Source organism: Chanodichthys erythropterus, chromosome 10 (genome assembly GCF_024489055.1).
Source record: "Chanodichthys erythropterus isolate Z2021 chromosome 10, ASM2448905v1, whole genome shotgun sequence".
Lineage (NCBI taxonomy): Eukaryota > Metazoa > Chordata > Actinopteri > Cypriniformes > Xenocyprididae > Chanodichthys > Chanodichthys erythropterus.
Window position 1 is genome coordinate 31507364 of NC_090230.1, and position 16629 is coordinate 31523992.

The following is a 16629-nucleotide window of genomic DNA, read 5'->3' on the forward strand; positions in this document are numbered from 1 at the left end:
CTTTGTCTGCTTTCCTGCAACACACACGTAACAGAAGAACCGACCCAACAGAATGAATTATGAGGACAACACTTTACAGATCGGCCGGTCTCTGGAGGAATATGTGGAGGGGTATTTGCAGCTCTATCACGAGGTGTGCTGGGATGATGAGTCGTTGAAACAGCTTTTCTGGAGCGGGATGGACGATATTATGGCCCAGATGCTGCTGTTGAACAAGGATCACCTTCCTTTCATCGAGTTCGTCGACTATGCTTTGTGGGTTTGTGGTTCCTCTCTCACCGTGGGAGTCGTTGAGAACAACGACACCACTATCTTCGACTCCCCAGGACAGTCAACACCTCCAGCAGTCATCTCTCTGCCTGCTCCAGAGAAAACACTTCATCCCAGCCCGGAGTGTCCGGTTATGACAGAGAGACCTCCCGCAGCGATTCCAGTGATGACGCCCATGCCCGCCACGGAGTTTGAACCCAAGCCAGCGCCCGCCATGGACCACGAGCTTGAGCCCTCTCCATTCCCGGAGTTAATGCCAGCCACAGAGTCCATCCCGGAGCCAGAGCAGGTCACCACACCCGTCCCGAGGCTGGGAAAATTCATCGAGGAGTCAGTTCCAGTGAAGCAGTTCTCAGATGAGCCAGGTGAGGAGGGCTGGCTCATAAATTTCTCCACAAAGCTCTTTCCTCTGCATTCTAAAACACTCTCTATATTGGATGAAGCGATCCCACCCAATTTTCTGCCCACCCCATTGTCTCCATCTCCGTTGACTCCAACATATTCTCTGGATTTCTCTGCCCCACTGGTGTCTCCTAGCTCTTCGACTCCGCCCTTGCCGCTGATCCCAACCAGCTCGTCGGCTTCTTCTCAGGCTCTTTCTACACCAGCGTGGCTCTGGGATGCTGATCACCTGGCCACACCTCAGGCCTCCGTGCCCAGTTCTCCACCTCAACCTGTCGGCCCTGCGGATCCGTCTTGGCTTTACGCTCCCTCAGCTCTGCCGTTGTCTGCCATCACTAAGGCTCCACTGGGCTCTCTCGTTCCTCTAGTGTCACCTTGGTCTCTCGTCACCCTGGTTTCGCTGTGGACATCCGGACCTCCGGCTGCGCCTCGATCCTCCTCCCCTCCAGCTTCACCGGGATCCTCCTTCGTCCCTTCGGTTCCACCGAGGTCCTCGCTCCCTCCGGTGTCGTCCCGTTCAGTCAGACCACCGTCTCCACCTCGATCTCTCAAGCCGACGACGTCACCTCAGTCCTTCAGGCCTGCAGTGTCTTCCTGTGCGGTCGTCCTTGCGGCTTCATCTGGGTCTCCACATCATTCCGCTCCACTGCTGTCAGTCGCTGCCCAGGCTCCGCCCAGGAGTGTGTTTAGGACTCTGCCTTGGCTCCTCCCTCCGTCAGTTCTGCCTTGGTGTTCCTCTCTGCCATATCCTCCAGTCTCCTACCCATTTTCAGCCTCTCCTCGCCCACCTCCAAAACCCCCTCCCTCCCTCCACTGCTGGGCTTTTCCTTTCGGCGTGAGGTCATGCCTATTGGGAGGGGGGAGTACTGTTATGGTTATGTTATGTTTGGTGTTAGTTTCATTCCTGTGTGTTTCCAGTTATGTGTAGTCTTAATTGCATTCTAGTTAGTCTCCTTGGTTACTGATTACGTTCAGGTGTCTGTCATTATGTTCCCTGTGTATTTATCAAGCGGCAACCTCCCCCTTTCTCTCGTGAAGCCAATACGGAAGTAACTTAAACTGCGATTCATCGACTGGCCGCTAGGGACAGGCTCCAAAAGAGAGCAGAATCTCATAGAGTCCCATGTTAAATTGGCCAAGTTTATAGCAGAAAAAAACATGTTTACGAGTTGGTTCAAATTGTGGTTTTGGTCTATACTGCTATTTTTGCCCTTCATGACAACTCTGAGGGGGGTGAATTTTTTTATAACTTATCCGTTTAAATTATATTAAGCCTTAAAGTTCTGCATAATTAAGGGCGTGGTCACTTGAGTGACAGGTAGAGTGTGCTGCTGTCTGTGAGCCGTCACTTTACCTCAGCTGCCGCTGAATTTGGCATCTCAGCCGTTTTTGTGCTTTTTTTTCTCGATTATTTTATACAATTATAAAATATGGCTTGCTGCATAATATTCGAGACTGATGTGTGTCTGTGTGCCTGCATGGGGAAGAGACACAGAACACACGTTGTTGGATCGTGGCATTGGCTGAAAGTTTTGATTGCGAGATTTAAGTTACTACAATGACAATATCAGAAGGATATACAACTCTGATACAACACTGCTTGGATATTATAACTAAAACTGCTGCACTATTTTGAAAAAAATATACTTTGGACACAGGCTCATATGTTTGGTAGATACGATCGCTGCTCAGATTGCATCCTTTCTTGAAGAACGATGACAGAGAGCAGATCATTCAGAAGAAATGTGAAATTTTTTTTCTGTTTTGCAAGTGCCGCAGATTGGATTCATCTCGCGATCTCTATTATAAAGGTATGAAGTCCCATTTGATGTTCCATGTTGTTATTTGCACACCCAACACAAATTACTGGTGTTGGAGCATCTATATCTTAAAAAAACACCGTAAATTGACAGTAAACCTTTAGAACTTTCTGATGTTAAAACTTATCTTTATTAATAATTTAGATAGTATCTAGATAGATAGCTCCTTTGCTTGCTAACGTGGTCACGTGGAGCTAGGCGGGCGTGGTTTCAGCAACCAATCACATCAGCTCAAACCACCTCCCCGCCTCTTTGCCCATTTTCAGTTATCCGGGAGTTACGTGCGGTGACGCGCAGCTAAGATGGCCGCGTCCTCATTTTCGCTTCAAAACTGCTGTTCAGAACTCTATGGGTGACGTCACGGACGCTACGTCCATATTTTTTTACAGTCTATGGTATTTATACTCCCTGTATCTTTCAGTTGATTGTTGGTTCTCGTCTATGTATGGTGTGTTTGTTGCTACCCGTTTGCTGTGCTATGTTAATAAACCCTCGTATTGGAATAATCTTCTTCTTTGTCTGCTTTCCTGCAACACACATGTAACAACCACATACAGAAAAGTTCTGCAAAGACTCACAATGCAACAAAATCCAGAAACGTTCTGCAAATACTCACAATGCAACCACATACAGAAACATGCTATGAATACTTACAATGCAACCATATACAGAAATGTGCGACAAATACTCACAACGCAACTAAATACACAAACATGCAGTAAATACTCACAACGCTACTAAATACAGAAATGTTTAGTAAATACTCACAATGCAACTAAATACAGAAAAATGCTGCAAATACTCACAAGGCAACCAAATACTGAAACGTTCTGCAAATACTCACAATGCAAATGCTGCAAATACTCACAAAGCAAACAAATACAGAAACGTGCAATAAATACTCACAAGGCAACCAAATACAGAAACATGCTGCAAATACACATAACACAACAAAATACAGAAATGCGCTGCAAATACTCACAACGCAACCAAATACTGAAACACGCTGCAAATACTCACAACGCAACCAAATATAGAAATGTTTTGAAAATACTCACAATGCAACCAAATACAGAAACACGCTGCAAATACACATAACACAACCAAATACAGAAACACGCTGCAAATACACATAACACAACAAAATACAGAAATGCGCTGCAAATACTCACAACGCAACCAAATACAGAAACGAGCGCTTCAAGCGTGTTTGGGAAATATCCCCTTACCATACCTGTGAGTTTCAACACACTACAAACTCAATCAGGCCCCGTCCCTTTTTTTTGAGAAAGCCTTGGGAATTATTTAAATGGGGAATATTGTGACATGTTTGTCCCAAAACAAAACTCAAGACTACAATGGAGGCGTTTCAGGGAGTTCAGAAACAGTGACACTGATATAGAGAATAACTCCTGCTGGAGGGACTGTCATGCTCAAAAAGCGACATTACACACTAATGAAAGATGAACATGGAAAAAAGCATTCACACATATCTGTCCATCGGTGCTTATTGGGTGGATGGAACCAATCCTTAAATCAGCATTAAACATGACTGATAAAGCACCCCCACACACAGAGTAATGTATCAGCAGCTGGTCAGGGTGAATCTAGCAATCTAAGCCTGACTGATAGAAGCGCTGTTAGATGTACCACACTGAGATCTGCACTGATAAAGCACACACTGACCTTTACACACACACACACACACACTGATACACTGACACAGATACCTTTGGCAGATATTAGTACCTACAGCTTATGACCTGATGAGTCAATAGATTATTCAGTCATATGCATTTGAAATAAAGTCAAATAAATAAAGCAACATCAAGTCTTTTGCACATTAGTTTAAATAACATGGTATATATTTGTGTATCATTTTACATTTATTTAAATGAATGACAGACGCTGTCCTATTGATGTATAACACACTGTCATTACTTGTACTTGTGTTCTTGCATCATTTCCTGCAAAAATAACCCAAGTACCCAACCAGCTCAGGGAACATAATCTTATTCAAACTTTTCTTTGCAAGACAACTATTTCAGAGGAAAACTATACTTAATGGTCTCTGATGAATGGATAAATCCTGAACTTCATGTTCTTTCTCCTGCATCCAGACACAAAACAGATCAACATTTCTGTTCCAGTGGCAATTATGCTGAAACTCTGAATTTGTGAAGAGGTTCACAGCAGGAACTGGAGCAGCGGCGGTAATGACAGGTGCTGCACATGCAGAACAAAGATATTTTACTGTTCAAACGTTTGGGGTCAGTAAGAATGTTTTATTTAAAAAAAAAAAAAATTAAATCAATACTTTTGTTTAGCAATGGTGCATTAATTTGAACAAAAGTTGAACAAAAATCTAATCATCCATTCAATGCTTACTACTATTTCTAAAACATTTGAAGAGTAATTCACAAAGAATGCTGCACATGCTGACAGTGTCATTTATTTATTTCCATGCACACGATTCACAAAAAGAAATGATGCATATCAGGTAATTGCACAGAGTACTAATGCAACCTTAATTGTGTCAGACAAATATTGGATCCAGCACATTTTACAATGAACGTCATTTACATGTTTCATTCTGGCTTGTTTTTCCTGATAATGACATTGGTTTAATTTGAATATGCATGATGTGGCGCTATTCCAGAGCATGCAGCCACAGTGTTCATACGTTCAGCTTGTATCATCTACACTCTAGAAAATGCTGGGTTAAAAACAACCCAAGTTGGGTTGAAAATGGACAAACCCAGCAATTGGGTTGTTTTAACCCAGCGGTAGGGTTAAATGTTTGCCCAACCTGCTGGGTAGTTTTATTTAACTCAACTATTGTTTAAAAATTACTGTATTGCTTAATTAAAATTAACCCTAAGTATGTTGGAAATGAACATTTATTAATGTTCAATGAATAATTATTAAACAATAAACATTTATTAAATTGCTTATTAATAAATTTATATTATATTAAATTTATATTAATAAAATATTAAAGCTTATTAATAAACATTCACCTTTTGTCTATTATTGTTGTCTCTAATTGCATCTGGTTTTTAATTTCCCAACTATTTCGGGTTCATTTTAAGCTAGCCATATAGCAATTTTTAAATAATAGTTGGTTTAAACAAAACTACCCAGCAGGTTGGGCAAACATTTAACCCAACCGCTGGGTTAAAACAACCCAATCGCTGGGTTTGTCCATTTTCAACCCAACTTGGGTTGTTTTTAACCCAGCATTTTTTAGAGTGTATCCTTAATGCCTATTAATATGCAAAGAAGAAAGTTTTTTAGCATTAGAAAATAGCTAAAATGCCTGATGAAGAGAAGCATCACATCTGTTTATTATTGTGCAGCTGATTTTTATAATTTTTTGGATGTGAAAATGCCATCAAAATGTGAAGTTTTGTACTGAAATCAGCCCAACTGACGTGTTCACATATGAACAATCTTCCCATGTAATGCATAAAACTTATGATTTTCTCCAGCAGTTTCAAAAGAAGCTGTAGAAGGAGAGAGACAGAGAAAGAGTATTTCCTGAAGAGGTAACGAGGTGTTTCCTGGGGCATTTTGTCATATCGCTGACTGGGAGTTGTCCACGGTTCACACTATTGTTTTCTTTTTTCCCAGCCAAACCTGACAAGGAGGGTCATAAAGTGAATTCCTGGCCTAATATTTTGTAACACTGAAACATTTCTTGGTAATCGCAACAAAGAGACGAGCACTCGATGCAAAAGTCTACAGAGACAGCACTCTAAATTTCAAATATATGCAGTGAAATTTACATAGTGCCGAGAAGAAACTCCCCATGCAGGACAGAGAGCTATACAAATTTGACTATTAATTTGACCTTGAAGGTCTCAGGAGGCGTCTGAGGTGACAGGAGAGAGAGCAGTGTCCTTATTTGCCATCTGGAGAGAAAAAGCCTCCTAGACATGCAGCCATGCTTCTAACTTTCCCATAGGTTAAAACAACAGCCCTCGAATGTCTATTTTGATTAGTGACTTTTGCCGGAAACCATTAGATGCTCTCTGCATTAATTGCACCTACAGCAATTATCACCTTATCTCCTTCCATCAAGCGCCGCAATGTAATTAGCAAAGGTTAGTTTGATAAAATCCACAGAAAAGTTAAACCCACAGACCACATAACATTACTGAATCAACCCATTCCCGCACTGGCTTTTAGAGTTAATAAGGCTGTTTTAGAGAAGCGAAACAATAGTGTTTACAGATTTACTGCCGGATAAAGTGCATCTCAGAAGAGAATGTGAATCGTGTAGCGATGGCTAAACACGCTACTTGAAATGAATAAACATTAGCATTATAGATTTGTCATGGCAGGCATATTATTACGTTCAAAATGCGATCGTCATTATGCTATCACGGGAAACTCGTTACTTGTGAAACAAGCTTTCAGCATTAGCAAACAACATAAATTGTTGTAAACAAAATAAACAGATGCCTACATGTTCAAGTACAAATGTGAAGTTCATTACGTAACCAAAAGACTGACACAAAAATCCCCCAAAGTATCCTATGCAATGCGCTTGGCTTGATTTACCACATGCAGAACGTTAAACATTTATTTGATCAAGCTGCTAAACATTAAGAAACGCACTCAAAAATTAACTAAGCATGCAAAATTACTTAATTTGCAAGATGATAATTGGATGCCATTCTGAATTAAACATGCAATGTTAAAGTACACTATGTTTGAACACAGTTACCTTAACATATAGGTTTAATTAAACCTAAATAAAAAAAAAAAAGAAAAAGAAACCTCACAATATGCCAAGTTAAATCTGTTAAAAAGTATTATGTAGTAAGTAGTGGACTTTGCAAAAAAAACAAAAAAAAACAGTTTGTATATTAATGGAATGGATCTTTTTAAGTTTAAGTAAATGAAATTACATTAGAAACTTTGTTCAGTTTGTTTTGCAAATGATTTCTCAAAGTTACATTTTTGGAATAAGGAAAATACTGTCAGTGTATGAACTGAATTAATGTTAATAGTTTTGAAGCAGTTTGAGACTTATGATCATTTATAGCATTTTCAGGAAAAAATACTAAACAACTAATGAAAAAAATAGTACTTTTAAGCAATATTATGTTTGAAATTGAGGTTTTTACTTGCAGGCAATTTTTAAAACATGATTTAGAAAAAATGAAAACATTCAGTAAAATTAAGTTAGACTAATGTGAATAATAGGATTGAACAAATACAAATAATATAAGTTTAATTGACCTAGTGAAATTAAGTTGATAAAAAAGTAAATTGAGAAAACTTAATTTTTTTAGGTGTTACCAATTTAAGTTGATCCAACTGTTAGTTTTCTACATTCTATTTATATAATCAAGATTACATTCATCTTGCAGAATGAAATGTTAATCATTTAAACAATTATAGGCTAATTCATTAATATTAATAATTATATATATATTGTACACACACACACACACATGAGTGGAAGGAGTGGAAGTAAGATATACCTGTGCTTCTGTATCATCAAATTCAACCATTTTTTTCTGGTAAATTAAGCTCATTCTTCCAGGAGAAATGTTCTTATTACATTTGAAAATGAACAAAATGGGCGTCATGCCCTAATTCACAAAGTCTTTTCTACTCTAATAAGCTAGCCAATCAGAGAAACAGACTGCAATTTTCCCAAAAGGGATAAAATTGTACCAATAAATTGGTGCATGAGCTCATAACAATGTTTCTCCTCTGAGGAGAACATTCAATTAATTTCACCTTCAGCTGTGTCTGAGGATTTAAGGATGCAGTGATTGTGGTTTTGCTCCATTCGTTTCGACCTGTGAGTCAGCATGTTCGGCTGAATGAACAGCGCCACCTACTGAAACTCACCTCAATGGCTTGCAGAAACACTGTCTGTGCCAAAAGGTAAAACAAGGACCTAAATGAGCAACGCCTGTTTCAGTTTCAACCTGCAAAAGTCTTTTCCAAAAAATTCCTGCCTGAATTCCTCTAATTCACAAGGGGGACATTTTCCCTATATGGGCGTTTCCATACAGCTTCCGTTCTTCTCAAAATGATTAGTTGACCAAATGCCAAGTTTTGAAATTGGTCATGCATTTTTTGTCATGCAGATTCCTCAAATCATGTGTGTTGTTGAGGAGAGTTTTGCTGTTACTTTACTGTGATCAGACGCACCATTTTCACCTGCTGGACCATAAAACAGGTGAAGAAATCCCACAGACACACATTGAACGAGGGACTGAGCTGTTTCCCAAAGACTTAATGGTTCACCTGAGACATTAAGAAACCACCAGAACACCCTAGAGACCTATGGAAGCTTGTTTCCACCACTGAATAAAAACTAAAAAAAGGTCATTTTTGAGGTGACTTTTTATCTCACAATTCAGACTTTTTTCTCAGAGTTGTATGACATAAAGTCACAATTGTGTGATATATACTATCTTTTTCCCCCCTAGAATTGGACTTTATAACTCACAATTGCAAGTTTATATCTCACAATTCTGAGAAAACAAGTCAGAACTGCAAGATATTGCAAGAAAAAGTCAGTATTGTGATAAAAAAAGTCAGATTTGTGAAATATAAACTCGTAATTGCAAGAAAAAGTCAGAATTGCAAGAAAAAGTCAGATTTGCGAGATGTAAACTCATAATTGCGAGAAAAAGTCAGAATTGTGAGATATAAACTCGGAATTGCGATAATAAAGTCAGAATTGCGAGATGTAAACTAATTGCGAGAAAAAGTCAGAATTGTGAGATATAAACTCGGAATTGCGATAATAAAGTCAGAATTGCGAGATGTAAACTAATTGCGAGAAAAAGTTTTTGAGGTCACTTTTTATCTCACAATTCAGACTTTTTTTTCTCAGAGTTGCATAATATAAAGTCACAATTGTGAGATATAAACTTGCAATATTTTTTTAACTTTATAACTCACAATTGCAAGTTTATATATCACAGTTATGAGAAAACAAGTTAGAATTGTGAGATATAAACTCGAAATTGCAAGAAAAAGTCAAAATTGTGAGAAAAAGTCAGAATTGCGAGAAAAGTCAGAATTGTGAGATATAAACTCGGAATTGCGATAATAAAGTCAGAATTATGAGAGAAAGTCAGAATTGCGAGAAAAAGTCAAAATTGCGAGAAAAGTCAGAATTGTGAGATATGAACTCGTAATTGCGATAATAAACTCATAATTGCGAGATGTAAACTCATAATTGCGAAAAAAGTCAGAATTGCGAGATGTAAACTCATAATTGCGAGAAAAGGTCAGAATTGTGAGATATAAACTCGGAATTGCGATAATAAAGTCAGAATTGCGAGATGTAAACTCATAATTGCGAAAAAAAAGTCAGAATTGCGAGATGTAAACTCATAATTGTGAGAAAAAGTCGGAATTTTTTAGGTGACTTTTTATCTCACAATTCAGACTTTTTTCTCAGAGTTGCATGACATAAAGTCACAATTGTGAGATATATACTATCTTTTTTCCCCCTAGGATTGGACTTTATAACTCACAATTGCAAGTTTATATCTCGCAATTCTGAGAAAACAAGTTAGAATTATGAGATATAAACTCACAATTGTGAGAAAAAAGTCATAATTGCAATAAAAAAGTCAGAACTGCAAGATGTAAACTCGTAATTGTGATAAAAAAGTCAGAATTGTGATAAAAAAGTCAGATTTGTGAAATATAAACTCGCAATTGCGAGAAAAAGTCAGATTTGCGAGAAAAAGTCAAGATTTGCGAGAAAAGTCAGAATTGTGAGATATAAACTCGCAAATGCGATAAAGTCAGAATTGCAATAAAAAAGTCAGAAATGCGAGATGTAAACTTGTAATTGCTATAATAAACTCATAATTGCGAGAAAAAGTCAGAATTGTGAGATATAAACTCGTAATTACGATAATAAAGTCACAATTGCGAGATATAAACTTGTAATTGCAAGAAAAAAGTCAGAATTGTGAGATAAAAAGTCACAATTATCTTTTAAATTGTGGTATTCTGTGGCGGAAACAAGCTTCAATAGTGACTACTTAGCAGCCAGTGGCGGGTTGCATGAACTGCTAAGACTAGTCTTACAACTTAGTCATCAATGTTTTTTTCTTTAAGACTGTTCATAACTTTTTTAAGTCAGTTACATAAAAACGTATATTGGTCTAATTTGATACCGAAAAGTAAGACTGATTACCCCTAACTAACTGCTAGTTAGTCATACTAATTCTTAAGACACAGTCTTAACATAAAGTCTATGTTTATGCGACTGGCCCCAGAACTCCCTGTAGCAGCCAGCTACCTCTCCACTTGTGATGAACTCAGGAGATGTTGGGTGTTAATTGATGAAGTGTTGATTTTGGTGGGGTCTCTGTACTACAGGAACACATGACTGTCATAAATCCTGTAAGGAGTGTGATTGCACTCACATCCAGTTTCCTTAAGTACAGAAGTTCCTGACACTTCTGTTGGGTGTAGCCCACGGCCTTGATCCTGCGTTGCCCAGTGAGCCCTTCAGAAAGCTGTGGAACGAGGCTTTATGGTGCAGCTGTAGAGGATACGGATATATGGAGCATCCTTCCTTCAAACGTCTGATGATAAACGCAAGGAAACAGGATGTGGGAGTGACAGGGAAACTCGCCATCTGCGTTAGTCCGCTGCCTTCCAGGAACTCCTGGAGTGGAAATGACACTAACACGTGTATGAACATTTGCCACATGAATAATGTTCAAAATGTGTTTGTATTTAAGGTATTGAGGTGCAAATGGTGAACCTTAACATACAGCACACTTTGCTGCCAGACATGGTCATTAAAGGGATAGTTCACTTAAAAATGACAATTCTGTTATCATTTACTCACCATCATGTTGTTTCTTTCATTCTTCCATCGAGCAAAAGCAGATGTTGGGGCAAACAACTCCATCTCATTTTCTCCTCCATCTTCAAAATCGTCTGACATTGTTGCTTTACCCTTTATTGTAAAGGGTGTTTGAGTGAGTCTTTGCACGTTCGCTTTGTAAACACTGGATCAGTACTTCTGTGACCTTTCCAACGTAATGCGTGGCACATCACAGAGCAGTGCAATATGAGCATTTGTGGTTAAAAAGTATATCATTTTTATTTATTTATTTAGAAAATGACTGATGGTTTCTCTAGATAAGACTCTTATTCCTCGTCTGGGATCATGTAGAGCTCTTTGAAGCTGCACTGAAACTGACATTTGGACCTTCAACCTGTTGAACCCCAGTGAAGTCCATTATATGGAGAAAAATCCTGGAATGTTTTCCTAAAAAAACCTTCATTTCTTTTCGACTGAAGAAAGAAAGACATAAACATCTTGGATGACATGGGGGTGAGTAAATTATCAGAAAATTTTCATTCTGAAGTCAACTAATTCTTTAAGTGACTCACTAGTCTCATGTGAAGTGTTTAGGTTTTATGATTGTATACTACTGTAAGATATATATAATATTTCCAAGTGCAACAAGATATTCAATAGCTATGTTTCCATCTAAAGTTGTGAATTTCACTTGTGTGCAAAATTGTAATAAATTCACAAATAAAGCACCGTTTCCATCCAGCGAGATGAAGAGAACAAAATAGTCAATTCCTGATAAACTGGTGCCAATTTTCTGCAGTAGGAGAAGCCTCTGTGGGTCTTTGTTTGTATATAAATTACTTGCATCTCAAAGTGCACAGACGAAACGCAATAAACGTGGTCATGTTATCTTGCTTTCTAAGTAATTTTTGAATTGCGCAATTGCACTCCCTCTTGCCCTCAAGCTGGCCACCCGCATCTTTGAACGAGGGGGCGGGGCAAACAATATTTTGAATTTGGACTGTAGTACCTATTTCGACCACTAGGTATCATTCCTGCATAGAACCCCTTTAAGATATTGTTAGAAACCCTACCATTAATCACAATCAGCGCATCTGTAGGTCTTACTGTATAAACTCTCTTAAAGGGAACGATGCCCTTTTTCAAAGTCTTGATGATGTTTTTGGGCTCTACTAGAACAGGTTTTCATGCTTTAATGTTCATTATTTTCCTCATATTCTCCATTGTTGCAGCTCCTCTCTTCCCAGACTGTCAGTAACACTCTGGGGTGCATTTCCCAAACAACGATGTAACTCGCTGCTGAACTACCATAGTACGATGCATCGTTGAACAAATCAACTAGTTAGCCACAACCGTTTCCCGAAACCATATTGTCGCAAACCTGTCGTTCAACCACGTTGGTGAATGACGTCACGCAGGTGGTGAGTAATAACTTCTTTAAATGAATGTGTTTGATGCTAGAATTTCTGCTATAAATTACGGACATGGCTTTAGAGGACTAATTCCTATTTTTCTCAGTTATTCTGCTTTATTTCCAAATTAAATTAAATGCTTGTGCTTACGTACTAGAGGACGTATGCACATGCGCACTCTCTAAAAATGGTGCTTTAAATCTCTTGACAAACTAAAATATATAAATTACATTTGTATATATTCGAAATACATTGTACTTAATGTCAGCTTGCTTATTTTGCTCAAGATAATGATTTATTAAGTCCACATGTCATAAAAACAAGAAACTATGCTTCCAACTACAGCTCGAGAGATGCATTTTCGAATGTTCGTTTGAACGATGGTTTCGGGAAACACCAAATCGTTGAACTATGTAAGTAACGACGGAACTTGCGATGTTAGTTGGCTAACGATGGCTTTGGGAAACGCACCACTGTTTAGTTCCTGCCCCTCCTTCTGAAAAGCTCTCTGATTGGTCAGCTGGAGCAGTGTGTTGTGATTGGTCAAGTGCTTCGAGTGTGTTTGGGCCCCTTACCATAACCGCCAGTTTCAACACACTACTTACTAACTCAACCAGGCCCCGCCCCTTTATTCTGCATATGAATTATTTAATACTGTGATGTGTTTGTTCCTGGAAGAAAACTCAAGACTACAATGAAGGGACTTTGTGCTTTGGAACTTTGCAGACCTTTTTCATGCTCAAACAGCAACATTACGCACTAAAGAAAGATAAACACTGAAAAAAAACATCATAGGACCCCTTTTCGCACCACTTCGACAGCTCTCAAGTTCAAAAGCCACAGCTGAAAGAACATCCTTGACCAGATCCTGCAAATTGTTTTAAAGCTGACACTAATGAACACTTACACACATCAGCTGATGAACATTCAGTGACAACTGAAAAGCTCAAGTGGCCTCAGATGGAGCATTTGGACTCCATCACAGGAAGCGCAGTGACACTGTGATTGTGCTGTTGATTACTGGGTGTTGTTTGACTAATGATAGGACCAAAACCAAGGCTACAATTAGCATTGTGCCCTTTGAAGTACCCTTTGGGTACAGCACACTGTGTCGCTTTTGTTGTCGTTGGCTATCTTTAGGGCCGGGTTTGTTTTTGGAGCATATGAGGACATGAGAATGACTTAAAATAGTATGTCCAGCTGATTTGGGCTGGGGTGCTTTTGATTTCCCATGCTTGAACCGCAATCAGAAAATTGAATCTCACTTCAGGAAGTGAAAGATAAGCAGTGGTAAAGAGATGAAGTTAAAAGGAAAAAAGATGATTTTTGAAGCTCCAACCTTGAGTGGAGCGTCTTGATAACTGTGCCTTCTCAATAAAAATCGAGTAACACAAACCTGTACTTGTGAAAGAACTTCCAAATGGTGAACAGTTTGTGTCTGGGCTGTGGGCGATCACATGTTGAGTGACATCATGAGCCGCTGATGGTTCTCTCGCAGAAAAAAGTGCATATTAGTACCATAGAATAGCATACTATGAACCTTTTAAGAATAAATAAGGTACAAAGATGTCAAAGATGCCCCAGTGACAAGCTGTTGTTCTCCTAAAGGTACAATTATTGCACATTTTTTCTAAAAGAGTGTAACATGGTAAAACGCTAACAGATCAGTCAAGTGCGATGGACACAGATAGTGACTAAACCAACACCAAAAGGACACAAATAGACGCTCTTGTCACTTTCCTCCTGTTGTGACAGCGAGGCGGTGGCTTTCTGACCGTCACCACGAACATATTACTCAATGCAAACTATTTAAGTGTGAAATGAATGTCTAAAACAGAAATTTGCGGAGCTAATAATATCAAGAAAGTGTTTAAGGCGGATTGCAAGAGAGTACTTAAAGTACTTTGGATAACTAGTTTTATGTAATGCTGCAAAACCTTTGGAGCTTTCACACAAAAATGTGAAAAAATGGTGTTGTTATTTACTCTCATGTGTTCAATTAAAAGATGCTCTGCTCCAGAGTTGCAACAAATTGACAAATTGTCACTGAATAACAACTTAAATTTTGCATCTGTTGTGTCTTTTTTTGGAGCTTGACAGTGTGAACATTCACTGCCACTGTATGAAAAAAATACGACATGGGTGTGAGTAAACGACAAAAGCTTAATTATTTCTTTCAATAATTAGAATTAAACACTTTTAGAAGAGAAGCGATGTTAAAAATACACTCTTAAAATAAAAGTTTCAAAAGAGCGATGCCACTGAAAAAAATGTTTTGGTTCCCCAAAGAACCTTTCAGTGATCAGTTCTTAAAAGAACCATTTTTTTCTTAGTGTAAAGAACATGTTAATAATCCAAAGAACCTTTTTCAAATATTAAGAGCCTTTAGTGCAATGGAAAGGTTCTGTGGATGCTAAAGATTCTTCAAGAAACCATCAATGCCAATAAAGAACATTTATTTTTAAGAGTGTATGTTAAAAATGATTTTGAGATGCGGATATGAAAACATTATTTTTATTATTAAAGTCAAGGTAAGTGTGAGTTTTTATTTGAACCTGTTTAGCAATTTGTAAATGTTAATAATTTTTAATTTATGTTAATAATTTTTACCATACAAAACAACATACTAGCACTGCTATCACACACTATCACATTCTATTTTATACATAATCAGTAATTCTGTTCTGACTGAGAAATTAAGTTAAAAAATATAGCAATTATCGGGGTTCAAGCACTTTAAGGCCTTTAAGCACATGCCTAAAAAGGTATAATGTTTTAATTAGCAAGCCTGTAGCAATGTCGATCAGCCAATACCAGCAATTTATCATTGGAAATATATGGTTTATAAAGCTTTTTAATGGTTATCGAGGTTGAGCCAAAAACCTCCAACTAGTTCGCTAAAGTTGGTTTTTGAAATAATCTCTAATATTTAACGAACGATACACAATCCTTTACGCACGTGAAAAATGCAAAGGCGCCCCACGGTGTCTGATTACTTTCGAATGTCTCACAGGCTTCTTGGGTTGTCAAACAGGCCCAGAGAGCATTGTTACGATCGGCCTCCATTAACCCTGTCTGATAGCTGCTCAAACTTCATTGGCCGATGGCAGACATGTTTTTTTGAGTTACATAAATGTCCTCATAAACAGTCATGGCACCTCAGACAAAGACACTGAATGCCAATTTTCAACACGATCGGACTAACGGTGAAGTAGCCGTTTTCATGTTTTTTTCCTGTTACAGCGCCACCAAGTGGCCAGTCGCCATGTCCTTTTTCACACAACCACAGAATGAGCTCTTACATAGGTGTACCAAGTTTGGTGAAAATATCTCATTCTGTTCATTAGTTATAGCTATTTTAGTAAAAGTGGCTCCACCCACTTCAAACGTTTTGCCACCCTTTAGCAACCATGAATCTAAACTTTTTTTTTTTTTTAAACTATTGACAATCAGGCTCCGGAGAATCTAGCTGCACCTGTTTGGTTCCAATCGGGTCAAAAACCTAGGACTAGTTCGCAAAAGTAGTTTTTTCAAAAAATCGATACGATATAAGACACTTGAGCCTACGTCAAACGGTTTAGGAGTTATGAGCCATTTCGGACTTTTGACCGCTGTAGCGCCCCCGTCAGGCCGATCGAGGCGAGCCTTGGTGATGTTGTAGACGGTGACTACTAAAATCTCAAGTCTCTATGACTTACAGTTTTGGTCTGCCTGATCACTTTTAGGGGAGAATGCTGATCCTTGCTTTGATTAACTCAGCTAAATAATAACAAGCCTTGGTGAAATGTGCAATGACACAATGAGTTTTTCTCTCATAGCAAAGACAAAGACAAAGAAAATACTTGGATATAGTGCAAGTGAGAGTCAGCTACTGCAAAAAAAAAAGAGAAAA